Here is a 26,096-nt window from a genome sequence, read left to right as displayed (position 1 = left end):
CTCCTATTTTGTCTTTAGGCGGGTTATGACGTAGATGATTAGGCTATGGTTTTGGCAGCTGAGATTCCAAGCCTGAGGATGCAGTCTCCTTATCACAACTGGATAAGGACACAGTGTCCTCAGATGTTCCCCACTGGTCCCTATCTAAGCTCACTGAGTCTTCCTAACCCCTCACAATGTGACTGAATCCTACATCCGGGAGAGGGGATGCAGCTTGCAGTACCATTCTATTTAACATTTTCTGCAAACACAGTTTATTCAGTATGGTGGCTTTACAGATAAGGAAACAGCATAAAGAATTCCCCATCTAAGGACAGAGGCAGAGGCTTGGTCTCTGGGTCCTCATAGATGCCCAGTCTTGTACACCTTCCACTCCAAAGACTTTCTGTGGAATGTCTTTGTCAAATCCACACTTTCCTAAGGGAAAGCTTTACATACAATTCAAATCCACCAAAACAAAATACAAAGCATCTCTGCTTCTCCCCATTGTTATGAGAGCTCTCTGCTCAAAAATCCCTAGGGGAGAGCCCACACAAAGCAGATGTCCAACACAACTCCTGCCATGGGCAACCAACTTCACCCCCCACATCACAAAACACACACACACACACACACACACACCACCGATGTCACCCCAGTGCATTGTTTTAATGCACAGCCGCTATTGGAAATCCCAGAAGGTTAGCTGAAAGGGCCCTTCCTCTCCTCGGCTAGTTTCCCCTGCCCTCTCCCTCCAGTGCACTCTGTCCCGTGCTCGAACTGCAAAGATGACTCCAAAGCGGCGACCCCAGCTAGTGCCAAGGAGCTCGGCGTGGCCGCGATCAGCTGGAGGCAGACAGCAAAGCGCGGCGTCCTGGAGTTGGGCTGAAGTAACTGTCAAGCAGCTGGCTCCCCCCGCCCCCCCCTACTGCCCGGGTGACGCCGCCGCCCCCTCCCCGCGGCCGCGCCCCGCCCCCGCGCGCTCCCCGCCCCCGCCCCCCGCGCGGCCGCAGCGCTTGCTCTGTGCGCTGCCAGCCCCGCAACTTCAGCCCGCTGCCGGGAGCGGACGCGGGAGGGCCGCCGCGGCCTGGGCGCGGGGATCCTTTGTCCCTTCACCCGAGTGAGCCAGCTCAGGCTGTCTGCAGAACCCGAGGGTGCGGGCAGCCCGGGGCATTTCACTGGCACGGAAGCTGCGATTCCAAGCTGGAGACCCCGTGTCCCCTTGTCATGACAAGGAGCCTTTAGGTATGTGCACCTTTTTATTTCTTCCTTTTTTGCTTCTGATTTGACTGACAACCCGGGTGAGGTCTGTGTGGCGAGCGTGTCCTCGGCTTGAATGAATGTTGCCTGTTAAGGAGCCCTTGGGACTGGGGCGTCCGAGGCTTCCTCCGCCTGGGAGGGTTTGGGTCTCTGATGCCCACAGGATAGACACACGAAGTTGCTGAGCGGTAGGGGGCACAAACACTTTTGCAGGAAGAACCGAGGGATGCCCAGGAGAGTGGAGGGACCTGTCCAGAAGATGATAAGGGGCATTTCTGGAGCATTTCTGGTGCGAGGACACGCGTGGCCGGAGGATCGGTTCTCTTGGGGATCGGGGGTTGCTAGCGCACCGGGATGCGGATCCTGGGTGGCCGCTTGCCACCCGAACGATTTATGGCACTCTCGGCGCCCACCCAGAGTCCAGCTCGGTCTCCAGGGTCCTATCTTGCCCCCAGGCTGCCCGGATTCAGCTTAGCTACGAACCAGCCTCTTCCTCGCATGTCTGAATTCCTAATTTGCAATGTCGGGTGGGGGGATGAGAATTGGGAGGAGCCGCAAGAAGGAGAAATATGTTGCATTGATGCTGGCCTGTATCTGGGGAAACTGGGGGAGGGGTGATGATGCACCTGAGGACGGGAGCACCCCTGCAAGTTTCTGTGGCTTGGGAGACGGTCTAGAAAAGAGAAGCACCTGCAACTCTGTTACCAGGAGACTATAACCTCCTAACACCCTCCCTCGGGGTAGTGGGGAGCGGGTAGCGAACCTCATTTTAGAAGGCAGTAGGTGTTGGAAATTAGACAAGCGGAAGCCATCCAGATGTTAAGGTGGCAGAAGCGCTGTTCAAGTCCCTGGTGCGAAGTGACAGCTCCTGCAGGAGCAGCAGCGCAAGTGGAAAAGCAAGATAACCCTAACCCGGCGGATTCTGTTGAGGGGAGTGGAGGAGGGCGGGGGTGGTGCAGAGGGGAGGTTGGCAGCGTCAAAGGTTGATATTTTGAAGATACCAACGGAGAGGAAATGTTTAAGCTTTTGGTCAGGGGGAAGCAATCATGATTGTCTTGGAAAATGTGTTGGGTCTGTCTTTCCTTTCTGCTCCCCACTTCCTACGTGCTCGGCTGTGCACATGGTTGAAGTTCTAGGACTGTGATCAGTCGTCATCCCATTCCCATAGAAGCTGTAGTTGGCGCTCTCTATGGAACCGGGCATCTTGTGTGAACATTTGCCCCTTTGCTATCTGAGCACAATCATCTCTTCCTTTTTGTTTTCTATCAGTTTTATCTGGCTCTGAGAATGTTCCTCTCCTCCTACCCACCGCACCCCATTATCTCCCTACTCACTTATTTCCCCTCTTCCTCTGGCTCCTCCAGCCTTTTTGGACCAGCCTCTGAATTTGCCCACTGACACCCACCGTCTACCTCCATTGTGTCTCTATCAGACTGTTTTAGCTGCTGTTCCAAGTGGGGGTTGTCAGCTGTGAACTCTCCAAGAACTAGACTAGCATCATCAGGCTACTCTCCAGTGGCTAATTAGGAAGCAGCCAGTGGCTATCCTTCTGTTGGAACAAATTGCAGGGGTGTGTCTACTCAGGGTAGCAGCGCTAGAGGAAAGGGCCTCCCCTCTCTTCACCACTTCCTCCTAGCCCAGCCCTCAGTGTCAGCCTCTCGTGCCCGGCTCTCCCTTTTGTTGAGATACTGCCAAATCCTGGCTCTTCCCCAAGAAGGTGACACATTTGTCTGTCCGAAATGCTGCTGCATCCAAACATCTGAAAACCTGAACACTGGAGAATCTGTTTAGGAAAAACATACTGCTTGTGTTGCTTTTTCAAAAGGCCCCCAGTGGGTTGTTGTTTCTCTCCTCCTCTGCCAATCCAATGTGGGATTTTGTTTTGAATATTTTATCTTCAGTATAAATATAAAGAAACACCAAGCTAGAGCTAGGAGAAGCTGAAAGTGTGCGCTAGGGACTTGCATAGAATTCTGAGTACCCAAACACAAAGGCCAGAAATGGCTCTCCTTCCTTTTGTTGACTGCAAAATCAAATTATTTCCAGTAGAAAAGGGACTCAACCCTTTCCAAGTGTGACCTGGAGAAACCGAGGGGCCTGGGAAGGAGATATTTCATCTACAGGTGTGGGTAGCTAAACTCACATCAAAATTCCACTCTTTTGTATTGAAGTCCATTAACTTGGGGTCCCGCTGATGGCAGCCGGGTGTCCTACTGTAAATCGGAGATTGCTGAATGGATACATCTCCACCAGAGTAAAACCCAGCTGTGATACCAACCACTTGCCCACTTCCAAATATAACCAAGTCACTTCTCTGTTATGTTTTCAGTTAATTAACGGATTATTGACTCACCCCTCAGTGTGGAGAGACTAAAACACAGACAAAGGCAGTTCTAGAGAGTGAGCAGCACAGTCTGCACGTTTCATATTAAAAGGTCGCATCAGGCAAACAACAGTCCCTTGGGTTGAAGAGTTTGCAAACCAGTGTTTTATTTTACCGTTCACCACATTCAGTGGGTTGGGGGGAAAAATTAAAAGCTGTCTTGTTTCCTTTCTGAAAAGAAGTCAAAAGTCTAAAACCACTTTCTTCCTTTTCTTGGGAGGAAGTGGTGGGAGGAGTGAAAGTCCATTTTGTTTATACGATGGATGCTCCTCCGGACGGTGGAGGATTTGACTTTCCACTGGGGCCTCCTCTGCCCGGGTGGCCATAAGCAGGGCCTCGTGCTTCTCAACAGCTCCCTTACCAAGGTTATTTTCATCTGCCAAGCTGAGCGCCACGAGCTGGAGGAAATAGACAGCTTGTGTTTGTGGCCATTCAACCAGAAAAGAATACCAGCTGAAAACAGACAATGAAGCAAGGGAATTGGGGTAGGGGGTGGGGAGAGGAGGGACAGATAGGCCAGCAGCACATAATTGGTTCCCCAAAGGGAAACCTCGATGTGGGATGGCTCTGGACAGCCGCCGTCATTAAACACCCTACCGTGTGGTTATTAGAAAGATCTGTTTAGAAATGGAGACTGATGATGACGGGGCACCTTTTCATCTGAAGGGAACCCTCCTTTGGCTTTGTTTCTCTCCACTTTCAAAATCATCTCCTAGACCATTTCTCCCCATTGTGCACATGGAGGCCTTCGAGTAGATTCAACTGGTCAAAAGCACTCAACATACAGATCCTGAATGAATCAATATCTAAACACCCAGATGTCCTCCTCCCTTTTCACATCACCTCTCTGAGGCCACCAAGTTCCCCTCTGGGTGAATGGCCAAGGTTTGTGTTTTTTGGGTCATAGTACACTCATCCCATTTTAGTTAGAAATGTTCCCTAAAAATAATAGATGTTTTTCTCAGACTGTGGCCGGCTATCTAGAAAAGATCATTTTACACATGGCCCGATGCCTGGGACACCCTCCCTGGACACCGTCAAGAGAAGCCACTCTGATTTATTTTATCGTGCTCATTGTTTGCATGACATTGATGAGCTCTGTGTGGAGGAGATGAATGTTTTCACACGTTCATCACACTAATTAAAAAGAAAATTAGATTTTTTTTCCAACAGTGAAGTCAAATGAGGTGCAATATTTCTGTGTTGTGTTTCATAAAATCAGAACGACCTCTCTGCCAGACAGAGGGCAGAGTCTCAGACAAAGGAAATATCTTTCACACCATTTAGCATCCTAAAATATGATGAAGTGGTTAACAGCCATTTTTTATTTCTGAGGTGTATTGAAAGTCCAAGTTATCAGGCTTATGTAACTTAGGGAAGTCCTGGGATCTGGCCAGAGTTAGAGTTTTCATTCAATATAAAAGTGTAAGATATTGATTATACCTTTCTAGGGAGGGCGCAGTCTGGGAGAGAAGGAGGAAGAACCCATTTGTGTTAGACAGAGTGCTGTCCACACATGTCTTGGTTTGCCGTGTATCTCTTGTTGCAGCATAATTATTAATAGCACCCCTTACACTCACAAGTGTTCCGGTTTGGTCACCCTAGAAATAAGAAAGGACTCTGGGAGGTCAGAGGCAGGAGAGGAGGGATGCGATTGGTAGTGGTAGACAGTGTGAGTCATCAGTGAAGATCTCCTCTGTGCACCTATTGTAAGATTACAGATAAATGGAAAGGAAAAGGAAAGGCTTACCAGATAAAAAGTTTAGGGAGATTGTGAGCCCCCTGGGGGCACAGAGGTCTATTTTGTTCATTCCTGGATCCTCAGGGCTTGCGTGCTGCCTAGCAAATTGTAGGCATCAAATATGAACTCACTGCCTGTGACCTAGGTTTAAGATAGGAATGTAGGAGAGTTCAGGACAGTGAGGCGGCATGCCTGGCAAAGGTCAGATGGGCATGATTATTAAAGAAGGCTATTAATAATAGTGATGGTGCTAAAACCAGGCTAACGATGATCATTCCAAAAAACAACTTGTGTAGAGAAAAACAACGTCTGGTAACTGTTTCTTGTAGAAGCCGCTTGTCTTTGGGGTTTAATGCTGCAGCTTTCACCTCTAGTGCTGGAAGTGACCTCTTCCTTCTCCAGCAAGATTTCCAGAAAGGAACTAAAGGAACAATGATTCCATTCTCCTCAAGCTTGCCCTCTTATGTCCTTGTCTTCTAGGAGGACTTTTGGAAGAAAGGCAAGGACAGGAGGGGGAGGGTACCTCAAAAATACAAAAGCAATGCAGATGAACACAAAGAGTACACAGCTTTTCCTTCTTCTAATAAGAGGAATAAATCCAAAGTGACAGTTTCCTGGAGCTAGTGCAACTCCCGAGAGGTTATTCCCAAGATAGCATTTTATTTCCCTACTTTTTGCTATACATGAAGGGCTGGAGGGACTTGGGTCTTGGCCTTAACTGTGACAGTCTACCTTCCAATTAATGTGGCCCCACTGATAGATGGAGGTTCAAGGTTAACTATCCTAAATGGAGATTCCAGGATGACTACCAGGTAACCCTTGAATAGCAATGTCATACTTTTCATTTATAAAATTATTTAGTAGAATTTTAGCCACTTTGAAATGATCTGTATCTTCTGCAATTGTAATATAATTTAGTGTTGTCTTGGGGATGCCTCACCCTCAGCAATAAATGGAGCTTAGGAAAGAGAGGGATGGGCACACACAGGGCTATAGGACTCAGAATACTTATTGGGGTTCCGTTGCAGACAACAGAATCCACTCAGCAGAAAAGATTCAAAATAAAAGGGCTTGTGGAATTGTTGGCAGGAAGGCCAGGGAAGCACACTCTAGAGCTTTCCAGAACAGCTTTGAAAGTTACCACGTTCTGATGGAGTCACTGCCTGATGGATAATCAAGAAGTACCTGCTGATTTAGGAAGCTGCTGCCTCCAGAATGCACCTGCCACTGCAACAGTCGGGAAACAGCTAGCCAGGAAGCCCTATAGAAAAACCAGATAGTCCATGAAGGTGGTTGCCAGTGGTGACAACAGCAGAAGCTAAAGTATAGCCTAGTAGGCAAAAGAATGTGTCCCCACCAAGGATAATTCATGTCCTCATCCCCAGAACCTGTGAGTGAAGATGTTACCTTACATGGCAAAAGGGACTTTGCAAATACGATTACGTCAAGCATCATGGGATTATCTTGGGTTCTCCAGGTGAGCCCAGGCTAACTTCATCGGTCCTTAAAAGCAGAGACCGTTCCCGGCTATGATCATGTAACTGTGGAAGAAGGGTGAGAGAGATGCAGCATTGCTGGCTTTGAAGATGGAGCAGGAGGCCCCAAGAGAAGAACTGTGGGCAGCCTCTACAAGTTAGAAGCTAGAAAAAGCAAGGACATGTATTATAGTGTCCAGAAGGGAACAGAGCTCTGCAGACACCTTGATTTTAGCCCAGATTACAGACCTCTGACCTCCTGAACTGTAAGATAATTGTGTGTCCTCTTAGGCCACTAAACTCATAGTAATTTGTTACAGCAGCCATAGGAAACTAATACCTACAGCCTCTCCACCATTTCAGCCTTCAGATCTTGCGGCAGGTACACCTGGTGGAGGCCCCCCACATTAGGTGCAGAATCCGAGCTGCAGGGGATTCTGGGAAACGTTGCTTTCAGCTTCCAGGCTTCAGTACTAGAAGGCACCACACAGGGGGTTGGAATGATGTCAAGTGCCAATCACATAGGTCCAGTGCAGCTGCCATGGGAAGTCCAGGGCCGGGGGCAGTGTAGGGGAGGGTTGGTCAGAGGAGAGCCTGCAGAGCCATGGGTGTATGTGCACAGCTCTTGACTATCCTGCTCTGAGGGACAGAGGCATGTGGCAGAACAGAATTGGATGCTTGAGATTTTTAGGAATTTTAACAAGTGTTATTAAGTCATTAAGGCACAAGGGGGAGGGGAGGAGAAGGCATCAGAATAGTTGCCCATTTTCCCAAACTGGAAGTTACTATCTGATCTGTTAGCTACCATTGGCAGGGTGGTACTGGTACATAAGTGTCAGTATCAGGGATTTTTTTTTAATTGAAGTAAAGTCAATTTACAATGTTGTGTACAGCATGTATCGTCATACGTGTGTGTATATGTATTCCTTTTCATATTCTTTTTCATTATAGGTTACTACAAAATGTTGAATATAATTCCCTGTGCCATATAGTAGAAACTTGTTGTTTATCTATTTTATATACACTAGTTAGTATCTGCAAGTCTCAAACTCTCAATTTATTCCTTCCCACCCCCATTCCCCCGAGGGATAATTATTGACATACTACAGCTTAACACAGCTTTATACGGTCAGCCTATATAACAGACTACATTTTCCAAAGATGGCCTCGCCAGTATCTCCCACCCTCCAGATCCTTCCTACAAAGTGACTCTGATACTGTTTCCATTGGGAAATTATATCTATGTTCCCTTCCCTTAAAATTGTGAGTCTCCCAATTAATGTGACTTCCAAGGCTAGGTCACAAAAGATAACCCAGCTTCTCCGTTATTGGCTAGAACACTAGCTCTTGAAGCCGTCAGCCAGCATGTATGCTATCTGACTGTCCTGAGGCTGCCATGCTGTAAGGAAGCCCAACTAGCCAACAACGTGGACAGACCTGCCACCACAAGAAGAGAGAGATGCCTGGCCAGCCTCCAGCTCCTCCAGCCCCTGCTGCTCTGTATCCAGCCACCATCTGACTGCATGATAGACCCTGAGCCAGACTGTCCAGCAGAGCCCTTCCCAGTTCCTGACTCACTGTTGTTGTTTTAGGCCACTGCATTTTGGGATGATTTGTCACACAGCAATAAATAACCAGATTGGGCCATACAGTCAGATGCAGAAAAGAGGTCAATTAAAACCACAGTCTTGTGCTATTCCTGTCCAGTTTCTTCACTGTGAGGTAATGCATGACAGATGTCAGTAGTAGGGTAACCAAATCTAAAGCCCACCTTTTCCTTCTATAGAATATTGGCTTAAGAAACTCACTCTTAATGGATCTATCAGAAGCAAACTATCATACATTTGGGTTGGTTTGCTGAGGGGAGGGTTTAGGAAAGTGGAATTGGTAGCACTTAGAAAATTTCAAACTGGCTAATTCACCATGTGAATACGCAAGAATCCCAGTAACGTCTTTTGAAAGTAGAATTGTCTCAGTGTCGCAGGTAGAGGGACTGCAAATCTTTACTTTCAGGCATGTCGTCAAATTAGGGACTCACTCAGGAGATGGAGAAAAAGAGATGAAACGTAGAAGGACTAACACACAATGCAACTCCATCCCTTCTTCCCCAGCAGACTGATTGCTCTTTTTTCTTTTTCTACCACTTCTTTTTGGCATATACCTCCTTCCTTGATACCTAAAGTTTACTGCTTCTGAAGTTCAAGTTCAAGGGCCCTTTGAAAATAACGCATAATAATACATTAGTCTAAGCCATAGTATCTTCTATTTCTGTGGGGTTTTGCAGTTTTCAACAACTTTCATCACATCCATTGTCCCATTTAAACTAGAGATCCCTAGGATGTAGGCAAGACTAACATTAATGTCCCTAGTTTCACAAATGAGGAAACAAAACAAAAGGATTTAACTTGTCGGAGATGACGCTGCTGGCCTGTCTAAGAGGCTGGGTTCATGCTGAGCTGTTCTCACTCCCTTTCGGGGTCTGCCGTCCCAGAATAGCCACTCAACTAGCCTTTGGAGCAAAATCAATGTTAAGCTGGAGGGAAGGAGGGGGATTTGCTCTGCCTGCCCATCACCTTCAGTCACCAAATTATGGCCTATTCGAAGCTCAGTTCATTGAGAGCCTGAAGCATGACTAGTTCCTCTTATTACCTGACTAATGCTCTCAGTTTGATACTGTGCTTCGCAAGTGGAAACCTGCCCTGATAATGCGAAGAGAAAGGTCAGGAACTGTTCCCTTTGCAGGCTCCCATGACATCCCTAAAAAAGCTTGCCCTTTGAATGTTGTCAAATGGTCTTTGGCCTAAAATAGGATAGAAATGATATATGCTGTTTCTTTTCCGAGGGTTATTTATTTTATTTTTTGTTTAGATCCTCAAAGTGTGTTTCTTCACATTAAGATATTTTCCAGATGTAATTGGGGGGGGGGGGCTCTGAGTGTTGCAAAATGGCTCTTTCCCTATGAATGGAAGGAAACAGTCAAAGCAAGAAGAGGCAAAAGGGCTACATTAACTCAAAATGTTTTCATATATGTGAATAGACAATTACTGAGTTAGAGGTACTGAAAAAAAATATTGAGAGAATACGTAGTTTTCATTTAAGAAATAAATCTCACTCCCTTACAATCTAAATGGGGAAAACAGACCCAGGTAGACCCTGCATGTAGATTCTGTGTGCAAAATGACTTTCCCTGCATCTTCTCCCTTTAAGTAACTTATGTGATCCTGAATTCAGGTACAGAGGCGAAGCCTTCCTGAGCACAGGCAAGTCTGAAGCCATTGCAGTATTTAAGAATAAACTCAAATTCTGAATTACAGATTGTCTACGTGTGTCTCATATTGCATGTTGACATAAAGCCCCTCTTCCCTAGTGAAACACCCAATCTAAATAAAAACGTTTTATATAATAATATTAATAATATCAGCCTTCACTTAATAGCATTTCCAGTTGGCCAGGCACATGTATTCATTCACTGAACTTCTCACAATAACCCCTAGGTAATTACTATTATCATCTCTAATTTATTGATGAGAGAACTGAGGTTCAGCAAAATTGGTAGAGCAGAGTATAGTTTTAAATCGGGGCCATCTGGTATCAGTCTGGGCTGTGGCAGTGGATGTAAATATACAAAGTCCCCAGATTCAGAGTTTCTATAACTGCCAGTTAGTAACATCTTTCCTATGCCTGAGTTCTCCCAGGTAACTGAGCTGGGTTGTGGTTTCCAGATCGCTTAGCCATTCGATACTCAGACAGTGCATGCAGTTTTCAGGTTGAGATTCTTGGTTGATGTCTAGGGATTAACGAGTCTCTTCAGGATTCTATTGTAATCACCGAGATGCTTTTTCACATTATCCAGCCCAAAGGTTCATTATTCCAGCTAAGAAGGCAGCGTGCCTGTGTTGAGAGGTCCCCGATCATCAGGAAGCGAAACAGGCACTTTTCCTCTGAGTGAGCGATGCATCCTGATAAATGACGCCATGTCAGTAGCGAGCCTGCCCCTTCCTCGTTGCAAACGACTGTCCCTCACAATGCCTCAGGGATCTGGAAACCCCACAAAAGGGGAAAGAAATGGAGAAAAAGCAAACTTGAGAGAAAAAAGGAGTCATTGCTTCCCTTTTAGAAGGTCTGTTGTCTAATCCATACCAGCCTGTAAAGTATCCCTTGATCAATTTTGTCTTAATTACTGGATGTAGGAAAACAAGATCATTGTTAATTCATGCAGTTTAATGTATGCATGGGAGAATTATACAGGATAATTACCTGCAGTTGAAGAAAAATGAACAGTGTCAGGTCTGGTTAAGCCATGCATGGTTCACACTTCTATCACTCTCTCAGAAAAGACTGAAAGTGGTAACCAGTGTGTGTGATTTGCAAAATTGCATTGGTTTGTTAAACAGAAGTATTTTTTGCCTTTGATTTGCATCACAAATAGAGTTCTCAAATTTGGACTGACTAGATTTGAATACAATTTTTAGAACAAAAGCTTTGATTCACTGACTTAACTCCCATTGCTCTTTTCCAGAAATGCCCATTGTTCAAATCAGTGCAAGAGAAATTATCTTCATGGGCCCTATGTTAGCCTGAGTAAAATTTCTTTCATGGGAATAATTCATTGGGAACGATGATTGTCTCCTTTATCAAGATGTATGGGGGATTTACAATAATGATCGCTTGTTTCCACATTATCTGGAACCTCTGGGGTCCAGTGGCTTCCAAAAAATAAAACAAAACAAACAGCTGGAACAAATTATGAGGCAATGAGTGGACACGGATGGAAATATCCTTGTGACTTTTGTCAAGCAATAGATAGCTGTTAAAGCCTCTTTGAATTCATATATTGTCATTGGGAGAAGAGTAAGACTTGGTTAAAGTTTACCAAAAAAAAAAAATTAGACTCCATGGCTTCAAAAATTTGAGACAGTTTACAATAATATACAATTTTAAAAAAGAGAATAACTTTCAAAAAGAGGAGCTGAGGAAAGTCAATATTCTAACTTTATATGTATGTATATATATAACTGAATTGCTTTGCTGTACACCTGAAGCTAACATTGTAAATCAACTACCCTTCAATAAAAAAAATTTTTTTTTAAAGAATTAACATTTATGCTACAATTGAGCAGCAAGGTTTGCTCTGTACTTCCCCATAGCCAGACAGAAAGGGGTACATAGTTATCGTTGAAGGTATTGCTATCAGGAAGATAGACATGCCAAGTACAGCAGTTTCTCGGAGGGCAAATTCCCCCAGCAATGAATTATTAAAAAAAAAAAAAGTCTTATGTAGGAAGCTACAGAGGAGGTTAAATCGAGCTCATTAAACCAAAGCATGGCAGGGAAGTATGAAAGTCAACACTTTGCTTGTTGACTTCACTCGTATTTTCTTATCCCTACATCGAGAACCCAAAGGATCCCAAAGGAGCTAGCAAAGGCAACTTCATGAAGAGGAAAAAGAAACATGTACATATTTGGCCTTCAGTTGCTCTGTTTTGCCGGGGGTGGGGGTGGGATTCAACTTTTCTAAGACAGAGCTACATGCCCTAATCAGATTTTGTCTTCTGACAAGGTCAGCAGAAGGAGTTGAAGATGACTCCTCCTTCCCACACATCCTCACAAGGGAACCCAGCTTAGACAGTTGAGTTGCAACTTCATGGTAATCTTACTACAGTGTCAGAATTCAGCACTTGAGATTTGAAGTTTTTAGCAAGAGCAACTCGATTATGCAAAATAAAACAGAGGATAAAAACATAAGAAGTCCATTGTTTAGGTGAAGCCTTTTGTCTTTTTATTCTTCACCTTGATGATGGTGGTGGTGTTGGTTGTGGTAGGCATTCGTTTTACTGAGTATACACTCTGTGCCTGGCATTATACAGACTTGACATCCTTTAATCCTCACAATAACTTAACAACATAGTATGTTATGAGCCCCATTTTAGAGAAGAAGAAACTGAGCAGAGGTCATTGTTCCAAAGAGGAGATCTACACCAGCTGTGTGACTGTGAACTGATGACCTAACCATGTAGCACACAAGTTGGGATGTCTGTGTGTGCACGTGTGTTTAAGCTTCTGGATCCTACTGCTTCCTTGTTCTTACTTGCTGCTTCTCTCTGTTGCTTACAAAGTCACTGACTGTGACAGTCTCTGAGAGTCGCTTACAAAGTCACTGACTGTGACAATCTCTATTAATTAGAGCTGGGATGGCATGACACTGTCTCTGAACTGACTCTCAGGAAATGTGTAATGTGCATATACATGTGTTAAGTTATAAGTGTCCTCTCATTTATTGAGACAAATGCTCTCACTTAAACCATTTTCCATGACTCTGGAAGTACTAACAAAAACATAACTGATAAATTTGATACTGCCTTCCCTGCTGAGAATATTAATTGTGGCACACAGTGTGATCTGAAATCCGGCTCTGGAAGGCGGCAGGAGGGTAGGGGGTGCAGGGACTGGCTGTGTCCAGACACCTGTCCATGCTGTTGCCCCCTATTCCTCATCACTCTGAATACCCCGAGCTGAACAGTTGGAGGGCATCTGCTCTTGGGGCTGGAACACCCACACTGCTGACTCGGAAACAATAAACCCATCCTGCCAAATGATGTATTTTTGGTGCAGAGAAAATTTTTGTCCCTCCTGAGGATCAAAAGACATTCTTATGTGAATATGTGTCATTTTTAAAAGACATTGCCTAGTTCACATTCCAAATTCTGCTCATCCCATTCAGTTGTGCTCAACACCCACATTCGACAGTTCTCTGTACTTTCAATTCTGAAGTCTTGGGAGGAGGTTTGAGAAGCACACAATGTGAATGACAGCCTTCAGGAAAGAAAATGTTCTGAGCAGCTGGTTGCCTGGAGGGTGCTGAAAAGCTAACAGATCATACCATAGAAAATCAACTCTTCAAAATGCCTGCTTGGTGGTAAAATATCCTAGGATCTCGCACCATATTTAATACCAACTGCATTTTTTTAAATTTAGGAAGGATCAACTATTTTTTACCCCCTCGGCAGATATTATATAGGCTCTCTAATTGAAGCCTAGCTCAGCTAATCCAACTTTCAAGAGACTTGAAAATACACAGTACTAATAAATGCATTCCTAGGTAAGTTATAAAACTGAAATCAACCTTCTTTGAAAGTTTTCTTCTCTGGGAGATGCACAGGAGTCTCCATCTAGACCTCATTAAACTGGAGATGACTTCATAGTACATCCTCATCCCTGTAATGATAAGAATAGAGAACACTTACTGTTCTAAGCACTTTAATTCATTAACCTATTTGATTTTCACAGCAACCTATGAATCTAGTTCTTTTATCACCCCAATTGTACTTTTTCCCTTTTTTTTAAAGAATGGAAGTCTAATTGCTGTACAGTATAATTTACAGGTGTACAATATATGAGGTAATTAAGGTCTGGGGAGGTTAAGCCACCTGTCCGGACAATACATGATAAAGTGGTACTGCTGGGCCACTGAATTCTTTGGTCTCAGCAGCCCTGAGATGGAAGGCATTTGCTTTTGTCAGCACACAGAAAGCACAAGATTAGATGACCGCGAGTTCCAGTTCTGATATGTTGTTACTTTTGCATCATTGCAGCAGTGGAAAAGTTTTTCTTTTAAATCCTAAGATTCCCAAACCATTCCTTTTTGCCACTAAATAAGAGGTACAACATTGTCCTGTGTTTCTGATAAAGACTTGCGAATGCCTTTTTCAAATATTTTTTGTAGTGGAGTTGGAATCACGCAACTGAAGAACATTCATGATTCGATTTTTCCATATTGAAAGAATGGAAGGCAGATGTGATCGATGATTATGTAAACCCTGGCAAGATATGTTTTCTAAATGTCTGTGCCCAGATCAATTCAGTCATGGTCTCTGGGGATGAGGCTCAGACAATCCCATAAAAAACTCTCCAGATAATTCTAATATGCAGCCAGATTTGAGACTCTCTAAATTAGATGGTGCGTTATATTAGGCTTTTTCTAGAGGTGACTGAGTTGCATCAGCAGGAAGGTACAGAGGCCGGGGCTGTAGGTTAAATATTTATTTTAATGTGGTAAATATCTTCAGATAAACCCAATAACTCAGTTCCTAACCATGGACGTGACTTTCTGGATTTAATCACAAGAGTTGAAGGTACAGGGCATTACCCTGAATAGCAAGGACCACCCATTTATTTTTGTTGAATCTAAAATACTGTTATTATTGTGATACTGTGTTATTACCCCATCATGAGCATCTCAGTGTGGGAAATGGTTATGGAATAAGAAGATAAAAAGCAGGGAGAGTGACAGTGAGCCAAGGATCAATTGTTCTCAAACTCTCTGAGCACCTGATCAGTACTGATTAATGATGTCTGTGGGATGACAGGGCATTCTGAGTACTGGTGACCCTCTACTCCAAGTTGATGGAAAGTCACATTAAGAAAACTAGAAGAGGAATTCTGCCTTCTCAGCTAAAGGAAAGTAGAGACGGATAGAGGCAAGACCACATGTGAGGGTAGAAACTCTGATTGGAGTTCCAGCTCTGCCAACAATCTTGTTGGAACCGTTGCCTACAGGTCGATTTCGTTACCGATAGGACAGGAATCACAGTAATGGTCCTACCTGATTTACAGGGTTGCTGTCAAGAGATAGATATCAAAGCATTTGGAAAAGAGCAGTCTGCCAACATGAAATGTTATTATGAATCACCTCACTAGGTGATCCTACAGATACAAACAGCTGTATGGTCACCAAAAGTTGCGCCATTCTGTTTATTTTGATTTACAAAGGGTCGCCTATTCTAAATCCTTCTAACTTTAACACTGGCACTAAAGAAGGCCTCTGTCAATTGGTTTGAGCACCTGACTTCCCTACACAGGGGTTATTTCATCTTTTCATTTTTGTATGACCAATGCCACCAGGCTGCATGCTGCCAGTTTGTTCAAAGTATGCATTTGTTTCTCCAAGTCCTGACAGCCTTAGACCCCTCTGTGCCCTTGTCTACGGTGAAAGTCTCAGAATATTCCTACCAGCCAGAGGACAGAGGCAAAACCTGACACTCCCTGACCCCCCAACTCCTCTCCCTGTTGGTCTGTTTCACATCCAAGAGAGATGGTCCCAGTTAGGGGTTTCTGTGTTTACACAGATGTTGGTCTTGGAGGAGTGGAAAACTAGGTAGGTCTGGAACTTATTAAAGCTAGTTAATTTGACCACCAGTGTGGTCAAATTATAGGCTTCTTGTTTGCTTTGAAGTGGGATTGGGTAGACCCACCAAGCTAAAAGGCCAAACCAAGTCTCCTTCTCCTTCTAGAGAAAACAGACAAATTTCCCTTCTCTATGACTTCATCTTTATCTGCAGCAAGATTGGGGGAGACAAGGATTATCATGTATTGCGTTCATTCTACTTCCTCTACTCCTACGTCCACTGTGTTCTGAAGTGCTTCGTGAAGAGGGTAAAGTCTAAGAATGATTGTTTGACGCTATGCTTGCCTGCTTTATGCTGGATGAGGACCCAGACACCCATACGCTATTTGGGATCGCCTTCTTATATAGCACTGGGCCACTAAACACCCAGTAAATTAAGATTTCAAATATGCGCAAAACAAAAGCAAACGGGATAACAAATTCCTGAAAACCCATCACACATGCAACAGTTGTCAAGAATTTTCCACACTTGCTTCATCCCTTTTGTTGTTGTTGTTGAAGCATTTTAAATCTAGCAAATCAAGATTTAGCGAAAGGTCTAGCAAACCTAGACATCATGTCATTTCACTCCTACACGCTTCTGTGGGCATGTCAAGAGTATTGACATGTTCTTGCATAATCTCGATTTCCACTTCTTACCTAGCCAAATGAGCAATATTTCCTTAGTATCCTCTAATATCTAGTCCATGTTAAAATGTCCCAGGTGTCTCAGAAATGACTTTTTTCAGTAGATCAGTCATTGTGATCAAAACAGGGCCTACACATTGCATCTGGACAGTATATCTTTTGAGTTTCTTGTCTTTTCTTCCTCCCTTTTCCCCATGAATAAATTATTTGATCAGTAGGGAATCTAAAGCCCCATGAAGATCTGTCCAGAGAGAGTCTGTGACCTGCGTTAGTTCTCCCAGGCAGAGCAAAGAATCACTTGCTCTGTTGATAACTTTGCCCAGGCTGACCTGACAGGACGAATGGAGGCAGTGGGGAAGGACCCAAGAAAATGCATGAAAACCACTTTCTCACTAGTGAACCAGAGACAAAATTGAAAATGCAGGGTCTGAAGATGGCCAAGCATTTCCTAGTGACATTTGAGTCCCAGAAAATAAAAAGTAGCCCTTCAGAATAATTCTAATGTGACCCAGAGGATGGAGTGAATTCTGTGAGTGATCAGAGGGTTGAAACTAGAACAGGGTTGAAACTGGTGAGGTGATTGAGTGAGGGAGACAGGTAGTCTTGGGAATTTGTTTTGTATTTTAACAGTACTTCCCCGGGTCTTTGTTTGTTTATTTGTTTCTTTATTTATTTTTTAATAGAGGTACTAGGTATTGAACCCAGGACCTTATGCATGCTAAACATGCATTCTACAACTGAGCTATGACCCTCCCCAGAGACAAGTGGTCTTGGGAAATGTCACTTTCTCATTTTCCTGCTCTATAAAAATGCCTCTGACTCCCCTTTAGGTAAATTAGCAAAGGACATCAACAAGCAGAGGATCGCAGACAGCGAAGAGTGGAAGTTAATTTACTGGCCTGAGTGAGAGCTTTGTCTGATTTTAGGAGTTATGTGGGCATCTGAGAGCGAAAGTATCCTGACAGTGCCTTTGGACTCAGAATCCAAGTGACGTGGCATTTCACATGTGTACAAATAAGCCTGTGATGTATTCTTTTGTCTTTGCTGTTGGGAATTTGCCACATGTTGATGGATCCGTAAACGTTTGTTCTTTCTTTGCACTAAATTGTTCTGTAAGCTAAGGATTAAATGGTTTTTTTTGCTTTACTCCTGTTTTTATAGTTCAAATCCTTCAAACAGGGCAAAGGATAGTGAGACATGATTACATGCTCTTGGTGTACAAAAAAAGGAACATAATTCTGCTTTGTTGATAATCTAGGTATTTACACATTGCTGTACCTAACTGCTTTGCATCCTGATTGTAAATTATTTGGTTTTTGGCAACCAAAAATATACTCAGCAGATGTTGTTCATATGACCACCTTCTTGGTATGCAGCAGCAAGGACCAGTAATGGAACCACCATCCCTATTAGAGCGGTTTAATTTGCTAAAATTACCATGCAGAGAACATGTGTATGGGCCTCTGGGAAGCCAGTCAACTTTGAAACTGCTGGTATGTGATGGCACGCTCTTTTACACAGCCTTGTTCTGTATAGAATATTAGAATATTCCATAGAGTAACTTTTGGACACTGGATTCTTCTGAAATGTCATCGTTTTCTCAGTTTCCTTTTTTAATCACCTCTGTGTTGTTTAGTAGCAATTCACATTACTTCATACAAAACGTCACCGATTTAGGGAGACTGGGATAAATCAGAGAAATTTACTTCCAGGCAGAGAGAATTAACAGGACAGATCAGTTTATCCCTGTTAATACATAATGATTGCAAAGTGTGAACATTCAACTTGCTCATTTCCTTAGTAAAAACATCTTTTTATTTGTATGTATGCTTTAAAAAAATGAAAGCTCACTTCAGCAGCATGTATGCTAAAATTAGAAGGATACTGAGAAAATTATCATGGCCTCCTGGGCAAGGAAGACACAAGTTAATGAAGTGCTTGGGTATTTTTCTGCTATACATAAAATAGATAAGCAACAAGGATTTACTGTATTACACAGGAAAATATATTCAATATCTTATAATAACCTATGTTGGTTATTATTGGTTATAATAACCTATATTATTTAATCTGAAAAAAATATATAAAAGAATCACTTTGCTGTACATCTGAAACTAACACAGTATTATAAATCAACTATGAAAACATAAGGTTTAACAAACATTTCCATGCTTTTTTTTTTAAATTATCAGACTGTAGTTCAAACACACAGGTCATTGTTTCATGTGATAGATTCACTGCAGTACCACTAACCCCTTATCAGTTATTTATTTTCATAATAATTCTACATTATAAGTCTTTCTGTAGAATTATAGTTCCATAAATGAATCATTCCAGTCGCTAACAATAAGCAACTGAAGTCGATCAGAACACACCATTTACAGACTTCTAAAAACTGCATGACGCAGGCTGTAATCAAGAGAATCAGAATAGAGACTGTGAATAATAATGCATATCTTCCCACATAAATTCTTTCATCTTCCCTTCTCTGGAGGAGCCCTCACCAATTTTTTTTTTTTTTTTAAGTTGAAGAAGCCAAGGTAAGGAGCTCCAGGGTCCAAAGCTGAGAACGCATCCAGGTGTTCTACCTCTGCATCTCTTGGCCCCTTTAAAACCCCTCTGAGCTGCATTTCATACCCTCATGTATTGTATTCAAGTCTATAATAAGATGCCTTGAATGCTAAGCATTTGAAGTGCTGCTTTTTAAAAGTGTTGTCATAACAACGGGAATAAAATGACGAATGTAACTTGAGTTTGAAAGGACTGCCTTAGTTTTAAGTCCATTGCTTTCCCTAAGCAAGGGCTTAATGGTCACCTCCTAGTGCAAATGAAGGCCATGATATATGTCATCACATAATTGAGTCAGTTACATTTACCATCACGTAATTATCAGTCAATCCCCCATCAGTTCAATTGACTTGTTAAAATGGTCAGAAATAAATTAATTGACCATAAGAAAAGTTTAGTAGTTTGATTATTTATGCCATAATCTAAGCATTGAGATAATTTCTTATTCTTTCTCTGAGATGAACTGTACCCTGTTGCTTTTGTTATAAGTCTCAATTCCATTTTCTACCTGACACTCATGCCCATGGACAAATTCCAGTGCTGGGCTAGGAAACAGTGCACGGTGCATAATTATGCTTCCTGACACACTGCTGGGTATATTTCTTCTAGAATCTAATGATGTTTTTTTATGTTTAAGATGTCCAAAGATGTAGCTCAGTCCTAGTGAGAACAATAAAAAAAACAGGAGCTTATAAAAATGATAATATCAGTTAAGTCAAATGACAATAGATGTCAGTATCATTTTGATTCTGTTTTGAAGTAAAGAAACAACAATCACCATTAGCTCGAAATGAGTTGCCAAGCTCAAGGGGTAAACAGGCTACATGCAAGAACAGCCTAAAGGAATTAATAACATCCATTTTCTTCTATCTCGGAGCGTTGTTTTTGAATCTAATGATCAAATAATGAGGGTTTGTTGTGGGTGTATTTTTTTTCCCAGCAGTATCAGCCAAGCCGTCTATGAGGACCATGTTTCCAAGAAATTTTCCCTCTTGATGGTTTTTGCTGGGCTTAAAAAAAAAATAGGTAAATTTACTTATTCTTGCTAATAGCCTCAACCGTCATTTAAGTGCAGAATGCTTTTTCCTTCGAACCAGGAAGCAGTTGGTCCTGTTCTGATGTGCCGTTTGCACCAAATGAAGGTCTCTGAGTGTTCTAGATTTTGCATTTTAAAATGAGTTGTGACAACATTAGTCAAAATCCATTCAACCCCTCTTGACATTTAAGCGAGTTTTATGTCCTGGATTATCGTGAGGCCAGCTGCTTCTCCCCACATTTAGTTAATCCACTAGGATAGAAGAAGAAACAGAGTTTTCATTTTCCCCAGACTGAAACGGTGTCAATTACCTAGAAGTTTCTACAACTGACGGTCCCAGTGAGTAGACCTGCAATTAACGTTTCTTCTTTACTCTTCAGATGGTTCAGCCAGACCCTTAAAATAGCTTCACAGTCCTCTGCTGTCATTGCTTTGAGGGGGTAAAAAGGGAAAGAAAGAGGGGAGCAGTAATGTCAAATTACTTTATTTCTATATAGCTCCTTACCTTTAAAGTAGGTATGTTTTCCTAATTGGTGCATTCCATTTGATTGATGAAAGTCAGATGTATCTTCAAAGGATTACATTCTCATTAGTAGAAAAGATCATTACTCCACACTAAGCCTTTTAGATATGTTATTTCATTTTCTCCTTGCAATGACCTTGGTAACTTGGGTCTTATTATCCTCATTTTATTGACAAGAAAAATCAGGAGAGCAGAGAGAATCCATGACTTGGGCGAAACCTGGGTCAGCCTGGCTCTAAGCCAGTGATCTTCTATCCTACTCAGTACTGAGCAAAAAAGAAGTTGGTCCAGACAGATGCTCAGGTACCTACATTCAAGAAGTTTGTGGCTTGGTTAAAGAAATGAAACATAATCGGGAAAATAATTATAATACATTGAGTCCCTGAATATGTTCATTCTCACAAGTAATTTCAAGTTTTGAGGTCCACAAGGCAGGATCCCTCTGATTGAGCTGCTTAGAAGATGCTTCAAGAAACAGTTGGCTTTTTTGTCAAATGATGGTGATAGATTAAACCCGTTGAAAACAAATAAGAATCCATGAGTCCATCCTGGCAGTCCCTGTCAATAACTAGACAAAAAGAAATAAGTAAAAAGATTAAAGAAAACTCTTTCTTACAGTAGAAAACAAAACAATGATTGAGTTCAAAGAGTACCATTTTTCCATCATCTTAGTAATCATTGATTTGGGCAATAATCATCAATGGATGTGAAAACTTCTGGGTTAAAGAAATAAGATATTTGCAGAGCCCCCAAGTACCTCCTTACCAACCACTTACCAGTTACAAAGGCAAAAACAGAAATTTTCCAGGGGAGAAACTGTCCAACAATACCTTAACCAAGTGATCACAGTAATGGGACCAAGTGACTCTTTGTGCCTTCTGATGCCATGCCTTCAGAAAGACAACATTACTTATGTGATGTCACTGCCAAAAATGCATAGCCTGAATCTAATTGTGAGAAAATATCAGACAAGCCCAAACTAAGGAACATTCTATAAAGTGACTGTACTCTATGAAAATGTCCTTGTCAGGAAAGACAAAGAAAGGACAAGCAACCATCCCAGATTAAAGGAGACGGAAGACAAATGACAGGAGAGGCAGCTCGTGATCCTGGATTGGCTCCTGGAATAGGGTGGTGGGGGGTTGGGGACAGTATATGGAACATTACTGGGACAGTTTGTGAAATTTGAATAACATATGTACATTAGATAATAGTATTATACTGATATGAAATTTCCTGATGTTGGTAGTTGTATTGTGGTTATGTAAAGTGAATGACCACATCTTTGGGATACACACATTGAACTATTTAAGAGTAAATTGCATCATATCTGCAAATTGCTCAATAGGGAGGAGCATATATATATAAACATGCAAATTGCTCTCAAATGAGTCAGGAAATAATTGTGTGTGCGTGTGCCTACCGAGGGGGGGATGACAAAGTGAAATTTGACAGATGTCAACAAATGATGAATCTGGATGAAAGATGTATGAGAGCTTTTTGTGCTTGTAACTTTTCTGTAAGCTTCCAATTATTTAAAAAAAAAAAAAAGATTGTAATTGACTTTTGAACTGGGCTTCCAGTGTACCTATGGTTTAGTTTTTATCACTCAGTATTTAATGGAGCTCAGATTTGTCTGACTTGGGAGTCCGAATTCTTACCATCTCAACTCAACTGCTCTCCTGGCAGCACTGAGAAATAAGTATCACCCAAATCTCACTTTATGTTATTTGTTACATATTTCTTACATCAAAAATAGTCTCCTATCCACTTTAGGTACAGTCATATTTTCTTCTCCTGTTAAATTATTAAAACTTTGGAGCAGAGATCATTCTTTGGTTCTTTTTGGATTGTGGACAACACGTAGCATCCTGCCAGTGCTGAGCAATTAATATGAACTTAATCATTATATGTTGATGGATGGAGTCTTAAGAAAGCCATCGATATCAATTTCCAGAGTTTCTGGAAATGAGTTTCTTTTTCTTCCAAGCTAGTGGAACCTCTGTCTTCATTATCGCAATCTTTGTGTTTCTCAAGAACCTTACTTTTTATAAAGCACTTCCTCATTTTTGGTATGTTTTTAGGAGAAGTCCTGCCATCTATAGGGTTGGTGGGAAGTCAGGTTAAACGATATCCAAGAAGCCTTGTGATTGTGAGATTGAATGATGCTGTGATCTCAGTTGAACCATACACATGCTTATCTATTAAATGGAGAGGAAGAATGACTACTCTTATCCTTTGGATACCAAATTTGAGGTTCAGCAAGTTTAGTATGTGCCCAAGAGGCCGGCAAGAACCCCTGAGCTTGGTTCTTCCATCTCTTACTAAGGAAGTGAGTCTGTGTTGTTCCTTGAGTTTTTTCATCCTTTCACATCACTTGTCTTAGTCAGTCAATGTAATGTCTAGTGCATGTATTTATCATTTGGTTAGCAAACAGTGTTGACAACTGAGAAGCAAATATTAGCCTTGCCTTGATTTATTCTAAGGCGTACACTAAAAAAAAAAAAAAAAAAAAAAGCCAATGACTTAAATATATCCCCCCCTTTTTGAGATTAGTCAACTGTTCTGTAATAGGTACCTTACAACCATATAATAAGCAGAACCTATTTTTGGATTCATCTTAAATAATCATTTAGCATAACAGGCTATTTACATCCAGCCCACATGCCTCTTTCCGACAACTGAATTATACTTCTGCCCTTGACCGAGACGTGGGGAAGCAGAAACAGGATGGCATTGTTAGGGGAGGAGAGCGGAGGAACAGATATCGGGCCTGAAGAAATGACTCAGAAAGCACAGTGGGGCCAGTGTGCGGTGTCTTACATGGTGTTGTGGGGGAAAAGCATCAAATCATGAAAATACTCAACTCTCAGCTGGTTTCTTCTTGATTGAGCTTTTCCTTTTCAAGTCCTGATTCCTTGGCCCTGCCTCTTGCGGAAGAAGTGATGACTTTTTCTGGAAACTGGTAATGGTGTTTCAAATGGCTTGATTGATGTAAAACTCACAGGCCATAAAATTAGCTCATCTGAAGTATACAGTTTGAGTTTTAGTAAATGTATACAGTTATGCAACAGCCAGGACAGCACAGTTTTAGAGCACTTACACCACCCCCCGAAAGTTCTCTCATGCTCCTTGGTCTACTTCCATCCCTGGCACCCGGCGAACACTTGGGTTGATTGTAGAAGAGTCTACTTTTGCCAGCATGTCACCCCAGCAACCTGCCACTGTCCTGCTGGTCTCAGTCTAACATGGTCTAACATGGAGATGGCATAGCTTTATAGTTGTGCAGCTATTGCTTTCTTTTTTTTTTATTTTTTTGAGGGGTATCCTTTACTGAGATGAGTTTTATTATTTATTTATTTGGGGGCAGATAATCAGGGGGTTTTTTTTAATGAAAGTACTGGGGATTGAACCTATGACATCATGCATGCTAAGCACACCCTCTACCACTGAGCTATGCCCTCCCCTCTGATTTCTAAATTGACATTCTCCCCCCATGAGAAGTGCTTTGGTGAGAACTGAGATATTCTTACTGACTTCATTCAGAAATCATAGAGATCTGTTTTATTTTCTGTCATTAATGAGCATCTTCCAGAATCACCAGTTTGTGTTCTATATTAAAGAATTTGGTTACATTAAAAAAAAAAAGGAAAACACCACAAAAAAACCTTACTTTTTTTTTTTTAAAAAAAGCATTCTTTTTATTGAGGTATAGTTGATGTGCAATATTATATAAATTTCAGGTGTGCAACATAGTGATTCACAATTTTAAAAGGCTTATAGTCCATTTTTAGTCATTATAAAATATTGGCTGTATTCCCTGTGTTGTATAATATATCTTTGTAGCTTATTTATTTTATACATATATTTTAAATTGAAGTATAATTAATTTACAATGTGTTAGTTTCTGGTGTACAACATAGTGATTCATTTATACATATATATTCTTTTTCATATTCTTTTCTATTATAGTTTATTACAAGATATTAAATATGGTTCCCTGTGCTATACAGTAGGACTTTGTTGTTTATCCATTTCATATGTAGTAGTTTATATCTGCTAATTCCAAATTCCTAATTTATCCCTCCTCCACCCCTTTGGTAACCATAAGTTTGTTCTCTATGTCTGTGAATCTGTTTCTGTTTTGTAAATAAGTTTGTTTGTATCATATTTTAGATTCCACATGTAAGTGACATCATATGATATTAGTCTTTGTCTGACTTACTTCATTTAGTATGATAATCTCTAGGTCCATCCATGTTGCTGCAAATGGCATTGTTTCTTTTTTATAGCTGAGTAGTATTCCATTGTGTTTGTATGTATGTATGTATGTGTTTGTGTGTGTATATATATTGCACATCTTCTTTATCCATCGTCATCTGTTGATGGACATTTAGTTTGCTTCCATGTCTTGGCCATTGTAAACGGTGCTGCTGTGAACTTTGGGATGCATGCATCTTTTTGAATTAGAGTTTTCTCTGGGTATATGCCCAGGAGTGGGATTGCTGGATCATATGGTATTTTCAGTTTTTTGACGAAATCTCCATACTGCTCTCCATAGTGGCTGCACCAAATTACATTCCCACCAACAGTGTAGGAGGGTTCCCCTTTCTCCAGACCCTCTCCAGCATTTATTGTTTGTGGTGTTTGTGGACTTTTTAATGATGGCTGTTCTGACTGGTGTGAAGTGATACCTCATTGTAGTTTTGATTTGCATTTCTCTGATAATTAGCAGTGTTGAACATCTTTTCATGTGCTTATTGGCCATCTATCTGTCTTCTTTGGAGAAATGACTATTTAGGTCTTCTGCCCATTTTTTAATTGGGTTGTTTGTTCACAAAAACTTTACTTTTCAAGAGTTAAGACAAAGTATGGCCAGCTCTTGTGTTATTGTTTTTTTTAATTTCATAATGTTTGATGTCCTGCAGCTCTGGCATGTACAAATGCTAATGTGCTCTCATTTCCCATGGAGAAGCCCTGGTGTCGTCCTTGCAAGGGTTCACTTTGCCTTTGATCATATCTTAAAATCTGAAATAAACAGTGTATATAATGTAGACTTGATGGACTCTCCTTTATTATCCAAAGAAGCACATGAATATTGGGTAGATCTAAGTACTCTTTTAAAGATGACTGAAGAAAAAAGCTAATTTATAAACCCCTCAACATCTTTCTAAAAAAAAGTCAGGGGTGGGGGAGTTGGGTATAGCTCAGTGGTAGAGCACATGCTTAGCATACATGAGGTCCTGGGTTCAATCCCTAGTACCTCCATTTAAAAAAGAATAAAATAATTTAACATAAATAAGTAAACCTAATTACCTTC

General features: G+C 41.7%; 1 protein-coding gene and 1 non-coding gene across 8 annotated transcripts in view; both read left to right on the top strand.

Annotated features, from left to right (window-relative positions):
• Nucleotides 1-26,096, top strand: part of RIPOR2 (RHO family interacting cell polarization regulator 2) — a 178,133-nt gene that overhangs the window by 101,960 nt on the left and 50,077 nt on the right. The window contains exon 1 of one of the 7 annotated variants that reach the window (XM_032462597.1): nt 990-1,224. The exons of the other annotated variants lie outside the window; for them this stretch is intronic. The gene's annotated coding sequence lies outside the window, so the exon portion shown is untranslated. Of the gene's footprint in view, nt 1-989; nt 1,225-26,096 lie in introns of those variants that run through there. 7 annotated transcript variants of the gene reach the window in all.
• On the top strand, nt 18,493-18,601 carry LOC116658413. Its single transcript, XR_004313792.1, has one exon. It is a non-coding gene; the product is annotated as a U6 spliceosomal RNA (small nuclear RNA).

The sequence above is a fragment of the Camelus ferus genome, chromosome 20, assembly GCF_009834535.1.
Source record: "Camelus ferus isolate YT-003-E chromosome 20, BCGSAC_Cfer_1.0, whole genome shotgun sequence".
NCBI classification, from domain to species: domain Eukaryota; kingdom Metazoa; phylum Chordata; class Mammalia; order Artiodactyla; family Camelidae; genus Camelus; species Camelus ferus.
The sequence above is the reverse complement of the archived record's forward strand: the minus strand, read 5'-3'. Positions and strand labels throughout refer to the sequence as shown.